At 40.7% G+C, this 21,810-nt stretch overlaps 1 pseudogene; it reads right to left on the bottom strand.

Annotated features, from left to right (window-relative positions):
* Positions 1-1,392: 1,392 nt before the first annotated feature.
* Positions 1,393-20,256, bottom strand: LOC136319667 (PCI domain-containing protein 2 pseudogene; annotated as a pseudogene).
* Positions 20,257-21,810: the final 1,554 nt, after the last annotated feature.

The raw sequence follows: 21,810 nt of genomic DNA, 5'->3' as shown, positions 1-21,810 counted from the left end.
ATAATGAATACATGAATGAATGTGGCATTTATAGAACAATATCTTCTTAAACACCACAGTCAATGTATAGTGTTCTATAACTCTTTTATAAATTTCTCAGATCGTTGGAATTTTCATCATCCAAATATAGCAATGAATCTAAAATTAAGTAAAAAATTATTTTGAACAGCAAAGAAAAGAGCTATTACAAGCTTTATTTACATTGGTGCATACCCTCAAGCTATCTAGAGCTTATTTGGTTAGTATTAAGTGTTACCTTGGGGCACTGATTTAATCAGCTTAGTCATTTAGTGGCCATAGAAACTATTAGCAATAAGAAAGGACAAGTATACAATGTGAGAGAAGGAAAAATGAAAGTAAATAGTGTGACATATCATTAGCCTGGAGAATATGGCTGTTGTGGTGTATGAGCTCTGAGAAAGCATTCAATAATTTTTATGAAATACATTTCATTGGGATGTGTATTTTGTAAACATTTTCATCACAAATAGCCCCCAAAAGTGAAGTTTGTTATTTAAAGAGGTAAACTTTAGTTATTTGGACATGATGATTGTAAGAATAAATACCTTATAGCTAAAGCATTTTAATATCCATGAATGGCAAATATTATTTCCAATTAAAAAAAAATTAGAATGACTTTTTAAAATAGATTGAATTACAAAGATGCATTTATAAATAACTCTCATGAGAAGTAGACTCTGGTTGCCTTGGAGACAGAGCCTCCTTCACCGAAGTTCCACCAATACCCCAGAGCCCAAGGAGGGTCTGCAACATCTGAGAAAGTAATTCCAAGTCTCCATGAGGCTGATGTTAGTTCTGAGTGATGAGGACATTGCAAGGTGTCTGTGTGTGCAGGCAAACAGTCTCAGCATCCCTGGGAAGAGAGCTCCAAAGAGATTTCAGCTGTAGAAAATAACATCATGCAAAGGACTGATTTCATTGGTACAATAAAAACTAGAAGAGCACACTTCTCCTCAAGAGTACGTTTAGGCCCTGGCAGGTTTGCTCAGTGGTAGAGCGTCGGCCTGGCGTGCAGGAGTTCTGGGTTCGATTCCCGGCCAGGGCACACAGGAGAAGCGCCCATCTGCTTCTCCACCCCTCTCCCTCTCCTTCCTCTCTGTCTCTCTCTTCCCCTCCCGCAGCTGAGACTCCATTGGAGCAAAAGATGGCCAGGGCGCTGGGGATGGCTTCGTGGCCTCTGCCTTAGGCACTAGAATGGCTCTGATTGTGGCAAAGCGACGCCCCAAGATGGACAGAGTATCACCCCCTGGTGGACATGCTGAGTGGATCCCTGTCGGGCGCATGCGGGAGTCTGTCTGACTGCCTCCCCATTTCCAGCTTCAGAAAAATACAAAAAAAAAAAAAAGAAAAAAAAAGAGTACGTTTATATATTCAATATAGTGTAGGCAGTGAAGGAAATGGGTTTTACTTACTAACAACTAGCTTTTAATGCTGATGTGATACATAGCCTTTATGCGACCCATGTATATCAGGTTGGCCCAAATACACTGGACTTCATTATCTTCATGTGCATGAATTTCAAGGCAACTAAAAAAGTATCCAAAGATAACAGGTGTGTTTTGTGTAACAAGTACGATTTCTTAAAAAGATTTCTGGGCCATGGCTGAGTGGTTCAGTGGATAAACCATCATCCTGGCACACCAAGGTCATGGGTTCAATTCCTGGTCAGGGTACATAAGACAAGCAATCAGTGAGTACACACAAAACGGAACAACCAAGTGGTACAGTGAGTTGATGATTCTCTCTCTCTTTCTCCCTCTCCCTTCTCCCTTTCTCTATCTCTCTCTCAATCAATGGAAAAGTTAAAAAAAAAACTCAAAGATTTCTGTCCGTGATGATGTTCAGCTTTTCAAAGATAAGAAAGAAACCACAACAAATATAAAAGTTCTCTTGCTTCATTAGAGCCTCACTTAATAGAAGGAGATTGCCTTCACTTACAGCTCTGGTTCCTTCAGCAAACTGCCTGAGAAAACTTTTTTAAAAGCTCAGTGGTTAGCATGGGATCCAATAGCATTTTACTAAAAGTAAATATATCGGAATCACTTTTTTTTTTGTTCTTCTAACTTTAACAGTGACAGTGCTCAAAGAAGAAGGACAGGTACTCTTTGGCTTGCTTAAAGTCACTATCAAACATGGCCCTTGGTCCAATATTGTACCTGTATGTCACTCCCAGTGCCAGGCTATAATCATCTTTCAGATTTGAGCTATCAATGGCTCTGATGAGAGGTTTACACAGATGGAGTTTGTTGATTTTCAAGTAGGTCTGGAATAACTGATCCACCGGAAACAGCACCCCCTCCCCCACTTTTAGACTCCCCTAGGTCAGCATTATTGTCACTGGCACAGATGTGGAAACAGCTCGTCAACAATTCAGCTGCTTTGTCCAACATTTCCTCAACTTTACTTTTGTCTTTCTTGACCAACTGCTGATCTGCATTACTGGAAAATACTCGAAGGTTAAGTGCCACTGCATACGTGACAGGCAGAGCCCAGGCTTCTTCTCTGTGGGCCTGAAATGCCTGCAGGAATGATTGGACAATGACAGTCTGACATTTGTGTGCCTCTATGAGGTCATGCTTCCCCACCGCATAAGTGCACCTGAAATGAGCTGCAAGCATTCCGTCAAAAGGGGCTTCCAAAACTTGTTGACACTTCTTTTCCAGAGAAGCCACCTGAAGCTGTGGGTTGACAACATGAGGGTGCTTAAATGACACCAGCTCCGCATAGGATGCCCCGTCTCGTGTGTCGATTGTTTCATAGACCTACTGCAGGTACCAGTTGATAATGAGATTATTATTTCTAATTTAATGTGTGGGAAAGAGGCTCATAAAGATAATGCAACTTGGCTAAAATCTCATAAACAACATAACCAACACCAAAATCTGTTTATTCTACCCCCAACTTATTTCTAGTTAGCTATATTGGAATGACACACATATTCAATATTTTACCCCATATTGCTTTTGAAAAAAATAACATAATTATCTTTTGGATTAATATATCTGCAAAGTGACAGATTGGTGGGAACACGTGATGTGGTCATTTCAAAGGTGACTTGAATCTTAAAGTTACAAGGAAATCACCACCATAGTTCAGAACTGTGTCCTGAAAGCTGTTGTCTTCAAACCCCTGAGTTATTATTAACTTCAGATATCCATTCAGTGATCTGAATACCAGTCAGCTCCCAGTATATGCATCTCTGTTTAAGGGTTCTTTCCACAAGACTGCTGTGCCCATCGACAATTGGCTAGAAATGCTTAAACACTTAGTCCCACCAACCAATTAGTGAGGCGAGTGAATGTATAAATACACCAATTCTCTCAACTTTCAAGTGACATGCAAGCATTTTGGGGGAATTCCCTGTAGGATTTAGCTTCGATCACCCAGAGTGATGGCTGAGTGAACTTGTACTGACAATCTTCCCTCCTCCTATTACTGTCTTGTTTCCCTGAAGGTTTTCGCGTAAACCGACGGCAGTCAAATCCTTGTCTCAGTCTATTGCTGAAGGAACTCACATGAAGACAAGCATATCTGGAGGAAGTACTGTGCTTTAACTAAGTCACTTCATCTATTAACTCATAATAAGAAGAATTAATAATATCACAGTATTTGATGCTTTTGAGACTTTTGGTATGGTAGCCATGATTCTAAATGTTTCAGTGCTTTTCCTTATTTTATTACAACAACAGTCATCCATCCCTATGAGGTGGAAAATATCCTACTATTGTCCCAATTTTACCAGACAGCAAACTGAAGTGGAGAGGGTAAATAAAGTGGCCAAATCACTCTGTTTGGCAATGATGGTCCAGTAGTTGAACCTAAGCTTTCTGATGCCAGAGCCTAGTTTTTAACTCTAGAAATTAAATAGCTCTCTCTCTCACGCACACACAGAGTCTGAATAAAAGGAAGCAGCCCTTTGCTGGCAAGTAGTGAGCAGGGAAATTGCCTCTTTCCCTGAAGGACCCACTGGCAGCAACCTATACTCGCTGTTGCCATGAACCCTTATTGTTTAGAGGCCTAAGAGGCAGTTTGAATGTGAAATATTTAACTGAAATGATGAAGCCTGGAAAAGCCTGGTTACCCTGCAGTTCCTCACACTATAAGGGAATTGGTGATTACTAAAAATAATTGGTCTGAAAATAGCTCCATCCCATTTGTTCAGACAATGAAGCCCGTAGATGGGGTTAATGACACGCACACGTTGGCAAATTGTTCTGTTCGCCTGGGCAGCCTTCCTATTTTCTCCTCCTCTTGTTTTTATTACCTTCCTTTCTGCCCCGATTGCTGTTTATGCTGTCACTTCTCAGTGTCTTTTGGGAGCTGATGTTTCCTACAGCACATTTGTTTTTTTCCATGTCCAAATTCATGCACAGATCTATTTTATCTACTTGCTTCTAAAGATGTACTAGCTATCTCTGCTCTTCTAAGTTTTGCAGGAACTATTAGATTTCTTATCTCCTGGTTTTGATCTGGAAAGTGCCTGGGTAAGTGAATAGATAATTATCTTTTTTATGTGGAGGTAGCATAACCACTACCGGGTAGAAACTTTCACTGGTTGTTTGTGGTTTTTTGTGTGTTTGCTTGTTTGGAGTTTTTTGGTTTTTTTAAAATTAAACATCTCTCCTACTTCTTGCATTTTGGTATTGATTTGGCATTATCAGCTGGAGTCAGGTGAGTAAAATAGAAGCAAATAACTCTTATAGGTATAAAGGAAAAAAAATGGTCCCAATTTTAAAAGCTACCACACTTTAGACTCTGCAGCTAGATAGAAAAGAATCCCTTTCAGTAGGAGGTTTGCTTTTTTGCTTCAGATAAGACCTGTCCTGTTCTCCACCAATCTCATAAGAAACTTAGATATATGGAAGCCAGAATTTTAAGTCTGTTTCTGATTGCCAGGGAAAGGTGAGGGGTTGATGGGAGCTTGTGGGTGGGTTGGGGGAGGGTCCTGGGAATTGGAGACTGTGGAAAAGAAACATCTGGATAGATAAAAAGGGTGCTGTGACAAGATAGCTGTGATGTGGGACTGAAGGTCAAAAGAAGTCAGGGAGATGACTGGTAGAAATTACCTAGGGGGCTTTAAGAGACTAAAGTCTCATGTTCAGTAGCCAGTTTCGCCTCATCTCTCCTCTGCAGAAATACCCTGTAGTCTGTAAGCATTAGTAGAAAACATTCAGTATGGCCTCTGTTAGCAGTGTTTAGAGGGCTTTAAAAAACAGGAAACTGTCCAGTGTGAGGATCAAGGGATGAAGGAGAGACCTGTAACCACAGGATGCATGATGATGAGCGGATGATGGAAATTAAGTGAGGACAGAAATTCAGAGCACACGATGGGCAGGAGAACTTATTTGTGCCCCTAACTTTCCCAAGACACCCTCCCCCCCACACAGAATTGATTCTGGCAACAAAGAATCAATTTCTTTACATCTCAACAAAAATGACGTTCTGAAAGCGCAAACCTGATCATCTCATCTCATCTACTTAGAACCCTTCTGAGGCTTTCATGAATGAAAAACTTCTTACAGTAACTCACATGTCCCTTTATAGTCCTGCTCATCTCTTCAGTCTTATTTTGAAACAAACTTCCCCTCCATATTTGTTCTTCATCCATACTGCTTATTTTCTCCAACTCAATATGTCTCCCCTCACCACAGGACCATTGCATATGCTTTCCTATCTGCCTGAAATATGTTCCTTACCAACATAAAATTAATGCCTATTTATCTTTTGGATTGCAAGTCACGTGTCCCCTCTTCAGGAATCTTTGTATTTCCTGACCAGATCCTCTTTCAAGGCCTTGGGTACCTCTTCTTCTGGATAGATGCCACAGTTGAAACTTCACAGTCATTTGTGGGATCATTTGATTAATGCTTATTTCCACCATCTGTCACAAAGCTCTATTTAATAGCTGTATCCGATTTGAATCATTTTCAGCCCTGGGTCCTTGTCTAGTGTTTATCACATTATAGGCAAACAGGAAACAGTTTCTGGAGGAAGGAAAAGGATGATGGAAGGAAAGAAGGAAGGAAGGAAGGAAGGAAGGAAGGAAGGAAGGAAGGAAGGAAGGAAGGAAGGAAAGAAGGAAGGAAGGAAAGGAAGGAGATGATGTACATTTATCAGGGGCCTCAAAGGTCTTCTCTGCCTGGAGCTGCTTGAAAGACAAAGATTTGGAAGAATCTGTTTTCCTTTTGGTTCTTAGAACTGCCTAAGTCCAGTTTCAGAGATAAGAGAAACGTATCTCAAAATTGATGGCTAAGGAAATTCTTTATCTATTTAATTAAAGCTTTATTTAATGATAAATAGGAGGAGGAGAAGGAGGAAATGGAGGAGGAAGGAGAAGAGGGAGAGGAGGAGGAGGAAAAATGCAAGCATTCTGATTACCCTTCTTACTACTTTGATGTATATGTGCATGTGTGTGTGTGTTCGTGCATCTGTCTGTGTATATGAAGAAGGGAGACAGATCTCTCCATGTGCAGTCATTTAACAACAAGTTAAAGACCTTATAAAGAAGAAGGAATTCTCTCTTGGCCTATTTGACTAACAGTCAGTCACTTCTGCTTAGGAAAGAAAACAATTCGACAAGAGCAAAGGAAACAAGTGAACAATGATCTAATGACCTTGTATTTTTCCCCCGAGTTTCATTTTTGCAAAACATGCTCTTCCTTTTATGCTTTAGCTGACTGCTAAGGTATTTTATTCTTAGGTACTAATGACGACTCGAGTTGGTGTCCTAACTTAAGAAATTCTAACCTGACTTCACCACTTAGTTGCTCTGTGACCTTGGGTAAGCTGTTTAACCTGTTTGATGCTCAGTTCTCCCTTACTTAAAATGGATATAACTTACCTGTGTCAGGGAGTTGTGGTGTGTCCTAAATGAGGTGATACATGGGAGCCAGCTGCAGCATGGACGCTTCAATGTCCCTGTCTTGTCTCTCTGAGTTCTATTTTCTAAGCATGCTTCCCCTTCCTTGCTTCTGCCAGAAGTGCGTTGGCTCATCAATTATGGCTCCATTGTGCAGGAAAGAAACAATGGTGGGTTGCCTTTCTGTAGCATGAAAGAGAGGAAAAGAAAAATCTATAATGTATAGAAAAATCTATACATTCATAATCTTCCTTTAATGGACCCTCCTGAGAAGGATGAAATGCCAGAACTGAGTTTTAGGGGCAGTTTCAAATACAAGGGCCTGAGGTTAAATATGAAATTCTTATAAATAAAGGAAAGAAGAACCCACTACGACCTGGGACATCTTTTGGTGGGTGATCTAATGCAGCATCTCTGAGAGCAATTGAATCATTTAGGTTCCTGTCTTATTAGATAAAAAAGAGAAGAGCTTCTTTGGCTTCTTCCTTCAGCCATATTTCCCTTCCCCTCTTTCTGGATGTTGCCAGCGGCAGGGCTCACCAGTGTCAGTTTGACTCTTTAGAGAGAGAATGTGCCAACCTTCTTTACCCATTATTTCTTTCCTTCTAGGATTCCATGCAGAAGAGACCTCTGAACAGGACTCTTCTATTTGCAATGACTCATCCTACCTGCAAGAAATAGACAAACTCCACTCTGTGATGATCCTATCTGTGCTTCTTCCTTTCATTCAGAATGACCATAAGTCTCCAAATTGAATTTTGAATGAGACACTGTTCACTGACCACGGGGACAATGAATATATGCATGAATGGAATCAAACCACTCTCTCAAGCAATTTGTCTTTACTCTAGCCTGAAATTGTCTTTTCATGTTGAGGAACATATTTGATTCTGCCTTCAACTAGTTAATGCCTGGGGGTCAAATATCTTAATGACTAACCAGAAGAGAAGTTTGTATTATATAAATAAAACTAAAAAAGGAGAGAGGTCATCATATTATTGTCCACTAGTAATCAGGATTGGAGTTGCTTGGGTCAGGTCTGGAGTATATGGCCAACTCCTTAGAAAGTAGAAATGAAATCTCTGCAAAATGCTAGTGCAGATGAGTTCTGAGCAGAGTTCAGAGAGATCGGTTAAGTGTTGAGGATTTTATAGATAAGTGATGGAGACACAATTGTAACAAGAACTGTCTGACCTTGCTTGACCAGGCAAGTGGATAGAGTGTACAGTGGATAGAGTGTTGGACTGGGATGCTGAGAACCCAGGTTCGAGACCCTGAGGTTGCCAGCTTGAGCCCGAACTCATCTGGTTTGAGCTCACCAGTTTGGACCCAAGGTCGCTGGCTCGAGCAAGGGGTTACGCAGTCTGCTGAAGGCCTGCGGTCAAGGCACATATGAGAAAGCAATCAATGAACAACTAAGGGGTTGCAATGCACAACGAAAAACTAACGATTGATGCTTCTCATCTCTCGTTCCTGTCTGTCCATCCCTCTCTGACTCTCTGTCTGTCTCTGTAAAAAAAAAAAAAAAAAGAACTGTCTGACCTTGACAAAGCTAGTGTCCAAGGTTCTACCTAACCACTACATTACAGTGTGAGCAAATGCAGACATATGTAAAATAACCACTGACAATACCGGGTGTTTTGGGATGAATGTGAAGGAAGCATAGTAATCCACAAACACTGAGGACATTTCTAATGAGATTCTGTTCAGGGTAGTAGCCTAAGTCATCAGACCCTGAAACCTTGTCTTAAGCTCACCAGAGTAATTGAACCCATTTCCTGTTTTAACTTGCCATACCAATGCAGGCTGATGAAACTGTAGATCAAATAACAAGTTTGAGTCCCACTCCTACTTTTATCCCAGTGTCAAATCATCCTGCTTTCTTTATCCTAGTGAAAAAAGTTTCTAAAGAGGGAAGGTGCTGGGATTTTTTTTACAGAAGGTTTTAAGATGGCATATTTGGAACCACATGGATTGGCCAGTGGCTTCTGCTTCTACTTTTAAATTTTCATTCATTCAATCATACATCATTCATTCACCTAATATCTCTTTTCTTGAGTTCCTTTTATATCCAGACACTCTACACTCTATCCTTCAGTTGGATCACCCTGGACATCGTATATTCCATCATAGACCTTAATATTTCTCTGAAATTGACCACAACAGCTGCCTCCACATTTTGTAGAAAATTAGATCCTGTGATTCAAAGATAGACCAGTTCCTTATGTTTCTTGATGCCCACATCTATAAAAGAGATGCAGGTAGAAACAAGTGGCTGAGACTAGATAGATTATAAGATGTCTTCTAGTTCTGATTATACTTAGCAAAGAAATGATACAAGTCCACTCAGGTTTGAGAACCTTAGAGTTTTCATTTGTAACATGCAGTTTGGGTGCATTTTATTCCAGTTCTGATGTTCTATGATTTATCCAAACTTCTGCTGCTCCAGAGCACATCTTTGGGAAGGGAAAGAGTGTCTGCGTCTCTGCAGTTCTTACAGATGCTGAGAAAGTTCTAGTCCTCTCATTGGAGGATACCATAGCTTGAAGAGGCACTGCTTTTGGAAGCTGAGCTAAGCATTTATCATGTCCCTTTTCTCCTTAATGGGAGACGGTGTTGAGGGAGGGGAGCTAGGAGCAGGAATTATAGCTTCAGATTGCCCAGGGTTGAATTATGACTTCTTAGTTGCTGTGTGCCAAGTTATTTAGCCTAAGTTTCTCATCATAAAAGTGAGCTGACAATTATTTACTGGGAAGTGATGACAACTAGAGGCAAGAGTATTTATAAGAAAACTTGGAATCGAGCCTGAGTCAAGAGGAGCAGTCAATAAGCTAATAGCTATTATTTTGTAAAATAAAAGTGGTTGGTTAAATACTGTATTGTCTCCCAAGTTTGGGAGACTGGGAGCCTATGAAAATACAGCAGGGGCGTGGCTTGGGAAACTGGGTCCAATCAGAAGTAAGTAGGGGGCTGGTGGAGGAGGTCAGTAGAGGGCTTAGACTGTGGCTTCTGCCTCAAGCCCCTGAGAGGAATAAGAACGTGTGAACATATTTCCAGAATAGAAAGTATATTTTTTAGATTTTTCAAAACACAATGACTTTCCCTTTGCCCCGTTTTTCTCCCCCCCTTTTTTTTCTATCTTGTCATTCCTCCCTCCCATCTTTCTTGTTTTTCTTCTCTCCTGTTTTTATCCCTCTTTCACATATATTCCATCCTCCGAACACACAGTGGAGAACCTGGGAAGAAACACTGGGCAAAGGTGGGAGTCTATTTTGGTGCTTTTTTTTTTTTTTTTTTTTTTTTTTTTTTTACTTCAAGCTGTGCTTCTCTCATGGCTGGGGAAAGGCCAACTAGGCCTGTGACTTATTGATCGTGAATAGGGGAAATACATGTTGGCAGGAGGTAGGCAGCCCTGCATCCAGATGAGCCTGGGCCTGACGGTGGGTGGGAGTCCTGGAGGGGGGGGGGGGACCGCGGCTGTTCCAACGGAAGCTGCGGAGCAGGCTCAGGCTTTGTAACTGTGCAGGGTAAGAAGGCTGTGCCGTCGGAACCCTCTCCCTTTCCGGAGGGAAATCATGACATCCAGCTCCTTCCGTTTATGATGGTAGTAGATGGGCCACCTGGCGGGGATAGGGACTGGAGTCGTAGGACTCTGGAGCAGGAACAGGGAGCACACAGAGGCCGCCTGGCAAGAGGCGCCCTGTGATTCGGAAGCTTTGCCTCCACCCGGTACAGTTGACCAGTTGACAGAGGCAAACACGACATGCAGCCTGATCAAGCTAATCTCCAGCCTTGCTCAGAATTAATCTCCAGGTTTAGACTGTGATTAAAAGAAGCACTGCCGTTGTGGGTTGGGGATGGCTGCACCTGATGGCAGGGACAGAAACAGGGAGAAAGTGACAACTGAGCATGCTGGGTGGCAGACTTATCGTGTTTTCTCTTCTCTGCCTGTTTCACCTTTCTCTACATTATCTCTTGGATTCTCAAAACGAGTGTGGGTTTATAGAGCTCTGAAGAATGAGAGGAGGCACAGACCCGATATGTCATAACTAAACCCCGTAACAAAACCAGACTCTCCATTCACTGTTTGATGGATGCTAGAAGGGACCATAGGCGTCTTCTAGGATTTCTCTGTCAGAGCAGGAAGTTTTCTACAATAACCTGGGCAGTTGGTCATCCTGCCTCTTTTAGTGCTTACTGTTTCCATTAACAGTAATCTCACTGCTTCTCAAGGAAATCCCCTCCTATTGCACTCAGCCACCCTTCTCTGCACCAGGCATAACAGTGACGGAAGAAACGAACTCTTTGTTACTGAGATGGAACTCCAGCTAAGGTTAGATCTAGGTTTCCAATTCCAGCAGCAATCTTTTCCTCAAATTTCTTATTTTTCTGCCAAGTCACCAACAGGATCACCATTGACGCCCAACTAACACTGGTTGGACTAGTTTTAGAAGACTGGCTACACTACACCTTAATATTTCTCCTGCCTGCCTTTAGCTACCATTCCCTTGAGTGCCACTGTTCTTTCTGTTCCAAATAAAGATGTTTTGTTTTTTTCCATAATCATTTCTGACTCCACAAAAGATATTCTGTTGTTTCGCTTTAGAACTCTCCATAGGAGCTTGTTCATGTTCCCAGGGAGGTCTTCCGGTGATGGGAACAGGTTTTCTTTATTGCTTTCCTTTTTTAACCTATATCAAAACTGTGTTTAAGGAAGCCAGATGGTCCTCAAACTCCCCAGCCTGAATTGACTACCCTGGCCTTCTCAAGGCCCCTTAACTCACTCATAGGAGTCGAACAAATGTTCATTTCTTCTTTTTCAGCCAAAGATCTTCTAGTCAAAATGCCCCGCATGTCCATTCACTCCTGGTCCCTCTATTTGGTCTTACTCTCTACATACAGTCAGAAGAAATAAAAATTCTAGCTGTGTTAGCCTATGAGAACAATGGGTCCAGTCTGCCCTATTCAGATCTTGATCTCATTCTGACTCTGGAACTGTGTTCGGTTTCTCTTGCCTAGAAGATATACCTTGGCTGTTTTCCTTTAATTCTGCCCTCAGATAAGAGCCTGACATTCACTTACCTCTCTTTATATCTGAGCAGAGTGAGAGACAAACTCTCCTCCCTTAACCCTGTCTTTGAGGAGCCTGATTATCTACATCAGACCCTCTGGCCCTTTGTCTAGGACAGAATGCACTGAAATTCTACCCTGCAACCCAGAGCTCCCTTTATTATTTCTCTACTGTAAAAAAAATGCAGCTTTGGTCCAAGGTGGATTTTCTCTACTAATATAAAGACAAAACCTATTTTTCCTAGTGATGCCCACTGGTCTCAAGACTACCTCATGCAATAGCACAGACATATCACTCCTCAAGTATTAATTTGACAAAGGATGAGAGCCAAGGCAAGTTCAGCCAAGCCTAGGGCAATTCATGTTTTCCATACTGAGCTGTTCAATAACATTTTATCCTACAGTGTAGTCTTCCAATGAATTTCAAAACAATGGAGTAGTCAATGACTTTGAATTGGATAAAGGTATTTTTCCATAGCACAGGTTGACAGCAGGCACCTGTCAGAAACACTTATGGCTGATTGAATTCCCATGTATTACCCCTCCCCCCCAATTCCCCACCATCTTTGCAATGAGGAGAGGTCATGTGACTGGTTCTGAGCAATGGACTATAAATCTAAGGACTGCATATCATCAGTTCTGGACCAAAGCATCTAAGGACTTGTGTAGAAACTGCTGAGTCCTGAGTCTTTGCTGGAGTGCAGCTTCTTCAGAGAGAAGCCCAACTTGCACACAGGTTTATAAGAGCAAAAAATTAATCTCTATTGCATTACCTCCCTGAGAGTCCAGGCCTGATTAATTGGCACAGCACAGCCTAGCTCCCCATGCAATACCTTCATCACAGTGCTCAATAAAAATGGTCACGTGGTCTGTGTAATTGCGGAGAAGTTCCCCGGGACTGACAGTGCCCTGTTAGATAAGAATGTCAGACCCTATGAAGTTTTCTCTGAAAGAGGAACGAAGAACAAGGGGATGATCGATAGGCAGCTGCTTTCTTTAGGGTTACATAGAACTAGTTAGTACTCGAGGTCCTGTTTTCAGGTGTCTCTTTCTAGCACTGGCCTCACCACCTAGCGCTCTGGTTCATCTCTGGGCTGCTGGACAAAATGCAAATTTAGGAGAGAAACGTCATATTGCTAATGCCCAGGCATGCTGGGCAGATGCCACTGAAAGTAATGAGAGTGCGACAAACATAAGACGAGCTCTGGCATCGACCATTCAACAGACGTGTTCTCTATGGAGAGTTCACGGGTGCTGCAGGCTTCAGGCCTCAACCCCCATTATGTTGTCCATCAGAAACTACTGGTGCATGGGAACTAGACAACTATCGAATTTTCTACTTGAACCTATCAATATTATCTTATAGGTTTCTTTCCCCTTCATCTTTTTCTTCACGAAGATTTATCAGGATATTTTTCTAACGCTGCCATTAATAAACCTTGGGTTGCCTCTCTAGGGAGGGGAAAAATCAACATTTATTTAGTGGCCTACCACAGGCCACAAAATGTGTTAGTCATTTTTTTTTTCTTTCATGTTCTCTCCTTCTTAACACGAGATGTAGTGAGAGCCAGGTATCAGCAATCTAAATAATGGGCTTTGGAGTCTCAGAAACTTTGGTTCAGAACACCAGCTCCATATTGTTAGCTGTGCAACTCAGAACTAGTCTCTCTGAACCTATTGCCAAAACTCCCCTGGAGGCTTATAACATCTCCACAGGCCACTGTTGGGAGGATGAACATGGGGTGGAGTTGTGTGGAACCATCTCTAGAACATACTAGGGACTCAATAGCTTTCCCAACAAGTCTTCAAGAAAGACCTTGTTATGCCATTTTACAGATGAATTATGATTTAAAGACTTTGTGATCATTCTAAAACTTAGAGGTGTTACCCTGGGTCACATAATGGCAGAACTACATGTCAAACCCAGGTCAGCCTATTTCCAATTTAAATGCCACTACAATCACAGAGTTGAGCACTTATGACATAGACCTTATAGCCTGCAAAACCTAAAATATTTTCTATCCAGTGCTTTAAAGAAATATATGGGCCCTGGCAGGTTGGCTGAGTGGTAGAGCGTCGGCCTGGCATGCAGAAGTCCTGGGTTCAATTCCCAGCCAGGGCACACAGGAGAAGCGCCCATCTGCTTCTCCACGCCTCCCCCTCTCCTTCCTCTCTGTCTCTTCCCCTCCCGCAGCCGAGGCTCCATTGGAGCAAAGATGGCCCGGGCGCTGGGGATGGCTCCTTGGCCTCTGCCCCAGGCACTAGAGAGGTTCTGGTCGGCAGAGTGACGCCCTGGAGGGGCAGAGCATCGCTCCCTGGTGGGCAGAGCGTCGCCCCCTGGTGGGCATGCTGGGTGGATCACGGTTCGGGTGCATGCGGGAGTCTGACTGTCTCTCCCCATTTCTAGCTTCAGAAAAATACAAATATATATATACACACACACACACACACACACACACACACATATGGATATATATGTGTGTATGTGTGTGTGTGTGTGTGTGTGGTGTGTGTGTGTGTGTGTGTATATATATATATATATATATATATATATATATATATATATATATATATTGCTGTATCCTGAATTGGAAACAAGAATATAGAACCTGTGAACCTGTGCTGACTAAAGAACTCTGAAACCCAGAAAGTGTTCATCCAGGATTCCACATCAGTGAGACAAATTTCGTGTGTGGGAGAGGGGGTACACATGGTTTGTGGTAGAGAGAAAATGTATTATGTTGTCATTTGCCTTTGACAATCACAAGTAAAAAACATGCTATTTAACATAGGTTGCAATTTATGAGCATATAGTTCAATTCGATACTTTCTGGATAGATTAGAGAGAGGGGAACTGTATCCTATAGACTGATTGTGGAAAAATAGTAATGGGCGTTTGTCTGTAGTCCAATGTGTTGCAGCAGTCCCATGGGGATCCCCACAGAGTGGTACCCCGTCTCCATCAGGAGGCCTGAAACACTGCCTCTGCTTGATCATCAAAGACTGGAGCCTTCTGAGAGAACAGTGTGCTTCACTCCGTGTTAAAGGAGGTGGGAACTTCCAGGACTCATCACATTTCTTTCTGGGTAACCACAAACAATTTGATGCTTCACTATAAAAAGCAGTACATTCTATTTTGATTAAATCAAGTGTTTCTTTGTAAACAGCATTCCATGGAGTCTTTCACTTCCTCTGTTTTTAATGTCTGCTTAATAAAATCACACATTCAATTATTTCAAAGAGCCAAGAACCAACAGGGGATTCACTGACCCAGTGCTTAAAGCTCACGAATCCGATGTGCTTCTTCCTCATTTCGGCAGGTCAGGCCCAGGTTGTGGGTGATGAAAGCTATAGGACATTTTAGACACATTTTGAAAAGCTGAGAGCTTTGGCTCACCAAGTCTCATCTACACCTGAATAGAATGAATTTCATTATCGGTGCTGTGACATTTCCCCAGGTTTTCATCTATTGTATCTCCAGATTCAGTACCTTTCTTTAGATTGTTAATATACTGATGTACTGAGTCCTGGCAATTTCCACTGTGATTTTTGTCTCTATGAGAATTCTCAGAAACACTATGAATTAACTCATCATGGGCTGTTAAGCTAGCCAGGAGGGATAGTCAGTGAGACTTCGCCAGAGTGTTTACACCTTCTTTAAAGATGCCCAGCTTTCCTAAGGCATGCATTTCACTTAAAGAAAATAGCGGCATTATTCTTAAAGTCACCTAGGCAGGCTTTTCCAAAAAAATGACTGAAGAATATGAAGTTGAAAAATGTTTTCCATACTTACATTTTTATTCAGTACTGAAGAGAAATGTAACCTTTCATTTATACAAGCAGTTTGATGGTTATTGGTAAGTTTAACTTATTTTTAATTTTACCACGAAGGAATATCTTCTTTGAATTTTCCAGAAATATAGAAACGTAGTTTTACGACACGTAAATATCAACTTGACTCTACATTGACACTGTCATTAAATAATTTCCCCTGATAGGAAGGAAAGGCTTTTTCACCTAGATTCATTTGATCGTAAGTGACAGTTCAATTCATCTCTATCTTAGGAATGTAAGTCAATGGGAAGTGAAAGTCATATGGTATGCAATTTGAAAAATGCTACACAGTGATTTTGTTCCATACAATTATTAATATGTGAAATTATACAATGCTACTATCAGCTCTTAAACTAATCAGGTTGATATTAGTAGAACTATCAGAGAGGGAAATTGCACTATTTACAAAGTGGTGATAACAGGATGCTGGCTCAGGAAAAATGATTTAAAAAGTAATTATATTCTTTACTGCTGCATGGCCATCACAGTTCTTAGTAAATTAGAATCTTTTTCATAATCCTTAAGCTAAATTACTTATGATCTAATGTGCTAGAAGTTTATACCAAGGTCCTGTGCTTTAGCGAAGTAAAGCACATTACAATTCTTTGAAGCAAGTATTAGAATTATTTGAAGCAATAATTCTTTAAGTTTCTATTCAACTGCATCACTTTAGTAGCTGTTATTTCCACATTCCTTTACTATTCTTTTAGTGATTACTCAATACTAATGGTTCTCAAAATATGGTTCCCAGGGCAGCAGCAGCCGCTACATCAGCACACCTGAGGACTTGTCAGAAATGCCAATTATCTGGTCTCATTCGTGAAGGTGGAATCCAGAAATCCGCTTTTTAAGCTTTCAGAGGAATTCATGCCTAAGTTTGAAAACCGCTGCCCCATACCATACCTGCTGCTACTGCTCCATATTTTATACAATATGCCTATATTTCCCCTTTTTGGTTAATAAAAAAGAAACAAAAACAAAACAAAACAAAAACATTTCTTTAATCCTATCTAAAGATGCCTTCCTTGGTTTCTCCATTCTCTTAATTTTGTTATAACTCAAAATATAAAAATAAAAACATTACAAGGCAGCTATTAAACCTTGCTTTATAGTTGTTGGTAACATCTGTCATCTCCTGTACAATGAAACAAGCTTCCAAACCTTGTCTCTAGCACATATTCCCCCCCAGACTCATTTTGCCTCCAAAACTTTTCTAATATTGTTCTCCTTCTCTGCGATATTTATTACTGCATCTATGCTGGATAAACCTTCTTAGGTGCCTACTCCATCTCCTTCTTCTCAGGAACTTCCCAGTAGGATTGTATGAATTTCTTCTTCTCCCTGTAATGGACTACTTTATAGGAGACCAACTCACCCATCGAAAACAACTGAAAAAAAACTAGATAGAGTTATTAAAATAAATGGTTTTAAGGCATCAGAGAGCAAGGCATCTGGATGGAAAGGTTAAGATTTTGGAGAAAGGAAACACTGTGTTGGATGAAACTGACATGCTATCCTGTTTTCCTTCTGAGATTTTCACTGATTTCTAACAGCCAGGAACCAAGAGGGTGAGGTCTGAGTAATAAGCTACCACTAAGAGATTTTTGACAGTCTTATGGGCCAGGGGAGACAAAACATTGGAGTTCAAGGTTGTCAGAGTGATTTTACTTTGCTAAATCAAGATCTTTACCTATTATACAGAATTGTGTCCCTTCATAGATAATATGCTGAATATTAGTTCCCAATGTGACTGACTTTGGGGATAAGGCTTTTAAGGAGAAAGTAAGGTTAAATGAGGCCATAAAGGAGGTACCCCTAATTTGATAGGACTGGTAGACCTGGTGTCCTTATAAGAAGAGGAAGAAATGCCAGAGGTCGCCCTCTGTCCCTATGAGCACTGAGGAAAGGCCATGTGAGGACACCATGAGAAGCTGGTTATCTACAAGCCAGTAGAAATGGCCTCATCAGAAGCCCACCTTGTTGGCACCTTGATTTTAGACTTCTAGCTCCTAGAATTGAGAGAAATAAACTCCTCATTTTTAAGCTACCCAGTCTGTGGTATTTTGTTATGGTAGCCCAGGAAGACTAATAATTCAACATGAAAAAAATCTAAAAAGCTTTACAGAAATAGTAGTAAAATTCAGTAAAATTGTATGACATTAAATTAATAGACAAAAAAAGCATGTGTATTTTAGTGCACCAACTATGAACATTGATGACATTTAAAAATAATACTGCTTATAACAGTACCTAAAACATAAAATATCTAACAATGCATTTAATAAATGATTGGTAAGATGTGTAAACAAAATAAACTATAACATATTAAATGATTCTTGAATTCATGGAGAATAGACCCTAGTCAGACATCAGAAGCCTCCATATTATAAAAAATAAAATTTCTCCCCAAATTTATTTACAGATTTAATGTGTTAGTTATTTAAAAAATCTGCCATAATTGGGTTGAAATTTAAAAGCCGATCCTAAAATATATGTTTGGGAATGAAATGTGCCAAGAATCACCAAGATAATATTAAAGACGGCTTACGATATCAATACTTCTTATAAAGGTGTAATAATTAAGACAAGTATCTTAGCTCAGTAGGTCAGTGGAACAAAATAGAAAGCTTGGCACAAGCCCACTTGAACAGCAAGGGGGGCATTTATTTCTGTGCCATGAGTAGAAGCTGGGCTTTCCAATAAATGGTTCTGGGTCAATGTGAAATACAAAAGAAAGCCTGCATCTTGACACATACTCCTCAACACACACAAAAGAATATTTTTTAAAAGTGTACTTCTTTAGAATATAGAAACAATAAAGTTTCAGGAAGGTAACATAGGAGAATAATATTAATAAAGTATAAAACCATTGTTTAAGGAGGACTTAAGAGGCAATAAGAAGGGAAAAATCGATAAATCAGGTGATAATGAAATGAATTTAAACCTTCAGAAAAGACCAGTCTGAAAGTAAAAAGACAAGTCAGGGTAGAAAAGACATTGGCAGTACATATGCCAGAAAAATGACTCTCTTGTTTTTCCTGATCTTAGTGATGATTAAACATAGATATCAACTTTGTCCAGATTTATGGAGCCTATAGATTTGAAATGTACAGTTTTTGATTTGTGGCTTTCTGTAGTGCACCTGGGTAAGATCAGCATGGTTAAGCAAAAGCCACCATAGGACTGAAGAAAATAGGCCAGTGTGCTCAATTCATACTTAGTTTAAATAGTATTCATATTAAGAACAAGTGTAACAAAAGCTAGAACAGCTAACATTGCTTTGAGCTGTAATATTCTCCATCTGCCCCTCGGGGTCCATTTCCCAGTCTTCTCTCTCCACTAGGAATCTGATTTGTATAAACTATATCAGGCATCTGAAAAACCAGGGGAGGGAACCTTTATGACTGAGAGAGCCATGAACGCCACATATTTTAAAATGTAATTCCATGAGAGCCATACAACAACCCGTGTACGTTGCACATTATCCAATAAAAATGTGGTGTTGTCCCGGAGGACAGCTGTGATTGGCTCCAGCCACTCGCAATCATGAACATGAGCGGTAGGAAATGAATGGATTGCAATACATGAGAATGTTTTATATTTTTAACGTTATTATTTTTTTTATTAAAGATTTGTCTGAGAGCCAGGTGCAGCCATCAAAAGAGCCACATCTGGCTTGCGAGCCATAGGTTCCGGACCCCTGGGTAGCCTGATTATGTAAATACAGTTTTATTGAAACATAGTTACACTCACTGTTTACAAGGCTGTTTTTAAAAGACCCTCTGGCTTCAAAGCCTGAAATATTTACTATCTGACTCTTTACAAAAAAAAAGGCTGAATTCTGGACTACATCGATGGCTTTCTTACCTTCTAAATTCTACTTGAGTTGGTCAATGGATTAACCAGCTAGAGGTTGAAGAGAAGGAAAGAGTGAGTTCTATGCAAGAGCTCCTAGGCTAGGAAGTCCCTCTACCAAAGCTCTCAGCACTTTTTAAATTTATTTTTATTTATTTATTTATTTATTTATTTATTTATTATTTTATTTTTTTGTATTTTTCTGAAGTGAGAAGCAGGGAGGCAGACAGACAGACTCCCGCATGCACCCAACCAGGATCCACCCTGCATGACCATCAGGGACCGATGCTCTGCCCCTCTTGGACATTGCTCCCTTGTGGCCAGAGCCATTCTAGTGCCTGAAGTGGAGGCCATTGAGCCATCCTCAGCACCTGAGCCAACTTTCTTCAATGGAGCTTTGGCTGTGGGAGGGGAAGAGAGAGATAAAGGGAAAAGAGAGGGGGAAGGGTGGAGAAGCAGATGGGCACTTCTCCTTTGTGCCCTGGCTGGGAATTGAACCCGGGACATTCACATGCCAGGCCAGTGCTCTACCACTGAGCCAACCGCTCAGGGCTCTCAGCAATTCTTAAGGCAGCTTTCTCTTCTTTACTCTCTTCTGCAGGGTCAGATAACTCCATACCTTCATCCTTTTCCATACAGTGATGGTAATAACCTTGCACTATCTCTTGTGGTTTCCCAATGCCTTCTGCAGACCTTTGCAAATTACCTTTTTATTGGATTCTCCTTCAGTTACTTTAAACTGTGTAAGCCATACATTTTCCAATGGAACCTTGACTGATAATTAAGTACTTTTTGCTTGCCAGACATCGTGTTAACAGCTTAATATTCATTATGTAATTTAAACCTGACGAAACAACTCTGTAAGATAGGTATTATTATCATTCTTTTTTTACAAATGAGGTGGCTTATGTTCAAGTTTGGAGGCTTCACCAAGTTTACACAGCTAAAATATAGCAAATGTGCCACTTGAATTCACTGCTACTGATTATAGACCCCCTAGAACTGAAGATCTTAACCATTATCTCAATAATTTTCATCAATTTGGACAATTAGAGAGGAAGAGTGACCAATAGGAGTGACTGTGCATGTCAGACATGGAAGTCAACTCAGGCTAAAATGGCTGGAATGGAAAGTCATTGGAGGTGATTGGGAGATTGTAATGAAATGTTTGCTTAATTGTTATATATCTTTACTTGATTCTGAATCTTGTTTTTGCTATCAGGTTTAGCTATCTGCCTCCTAACATTAGGTCATATCTAAAGCTTTTAGTACCTTTGGTGAGTGACTTTGGTTGAGAGGCTGAATCTCAAATACTATACAGTGATGAAGAGCCAGGTGTCATTCAGTGTGATGGCCCTGACTGTCCTCTGGACCCTGGGATTATGTTATCTGGTGTCTGAGCCTGGAACAAATTTTCTAGTCAAGAGAATAGTTCCCCTTTTATATATGGGTTCTCTTTCTAAGGTTTCAGTTACCTGTGATTGACTGTGGTCAGCTGTAGTTTGAAAATATTAAATGAAAAACTCCAGAAGTAAATAATTCATAGGTTGTAAATTGCATTTACAACTTTTCAGAGTAGCATACCCCATTCAGGGTAGCATAAAGAACTCTTACTCCCCCCCTCCCCCCTGCTTGAGAGAGCTCAAGCATTTCTTCAGATAGCTACTCTGTATACACTATCCACCTGTTAGTCTCTTAGTAGCAGTCTTGGTTATCAGATTGACTGTCCTGGCATCTTGGTGCTTGTGTTAACCCTTATTTTACTTAATAATGGGCACAAAGTACAACAGTAGAGATGCTCACAATTCAGATATTTAGGAAAATACTTCAAGTGACACTGTTGTACGTGTAGGAAAAAACAGTATGTATTGGGTCTGGTTCTATCTGCAGTTTCACACATCCACAGGGGTCTTGGAAAGTATCCCCTGCAGATAAGGGGGGCTACTGTATTGCCAGTATACTTGGCCAGCTATGCCTTCAGATGGACAGATGTCTGGAGAAGAAGTCTGAAGAGAGTACCTTCTGTACTTCAACATCCTAATGACTTTCAGAAATTCTCTACCTATCACAAACAATTCTCTCAGTATGACTATTTGTGGAAATAAATAATCAGCTCTAATTTTTCCCTCAAGAATATTGTTGCTAGTCTACATCTGTTTGCCTGCCTAATT

This window comes from Saccopteryx bilineata, chromosome 1 (genome assembly GCF_036850765.1).
Source record: "Saccopteryx bilineata isolate mSacBil1 chromosome 1, mSacBil1_pri_phased_curated, whole genome shotgun sequence".
NCBI classification, from domain to species: Eukaryota; Metazoa; Chordata; class Mammalia; order Chiroptera; family Emballonuridae; genus Saccopteryx; species Saccopteryx bilineata.
This window is presented reverse-complemented; position numbering and strand designations above follow the sequence as displayed.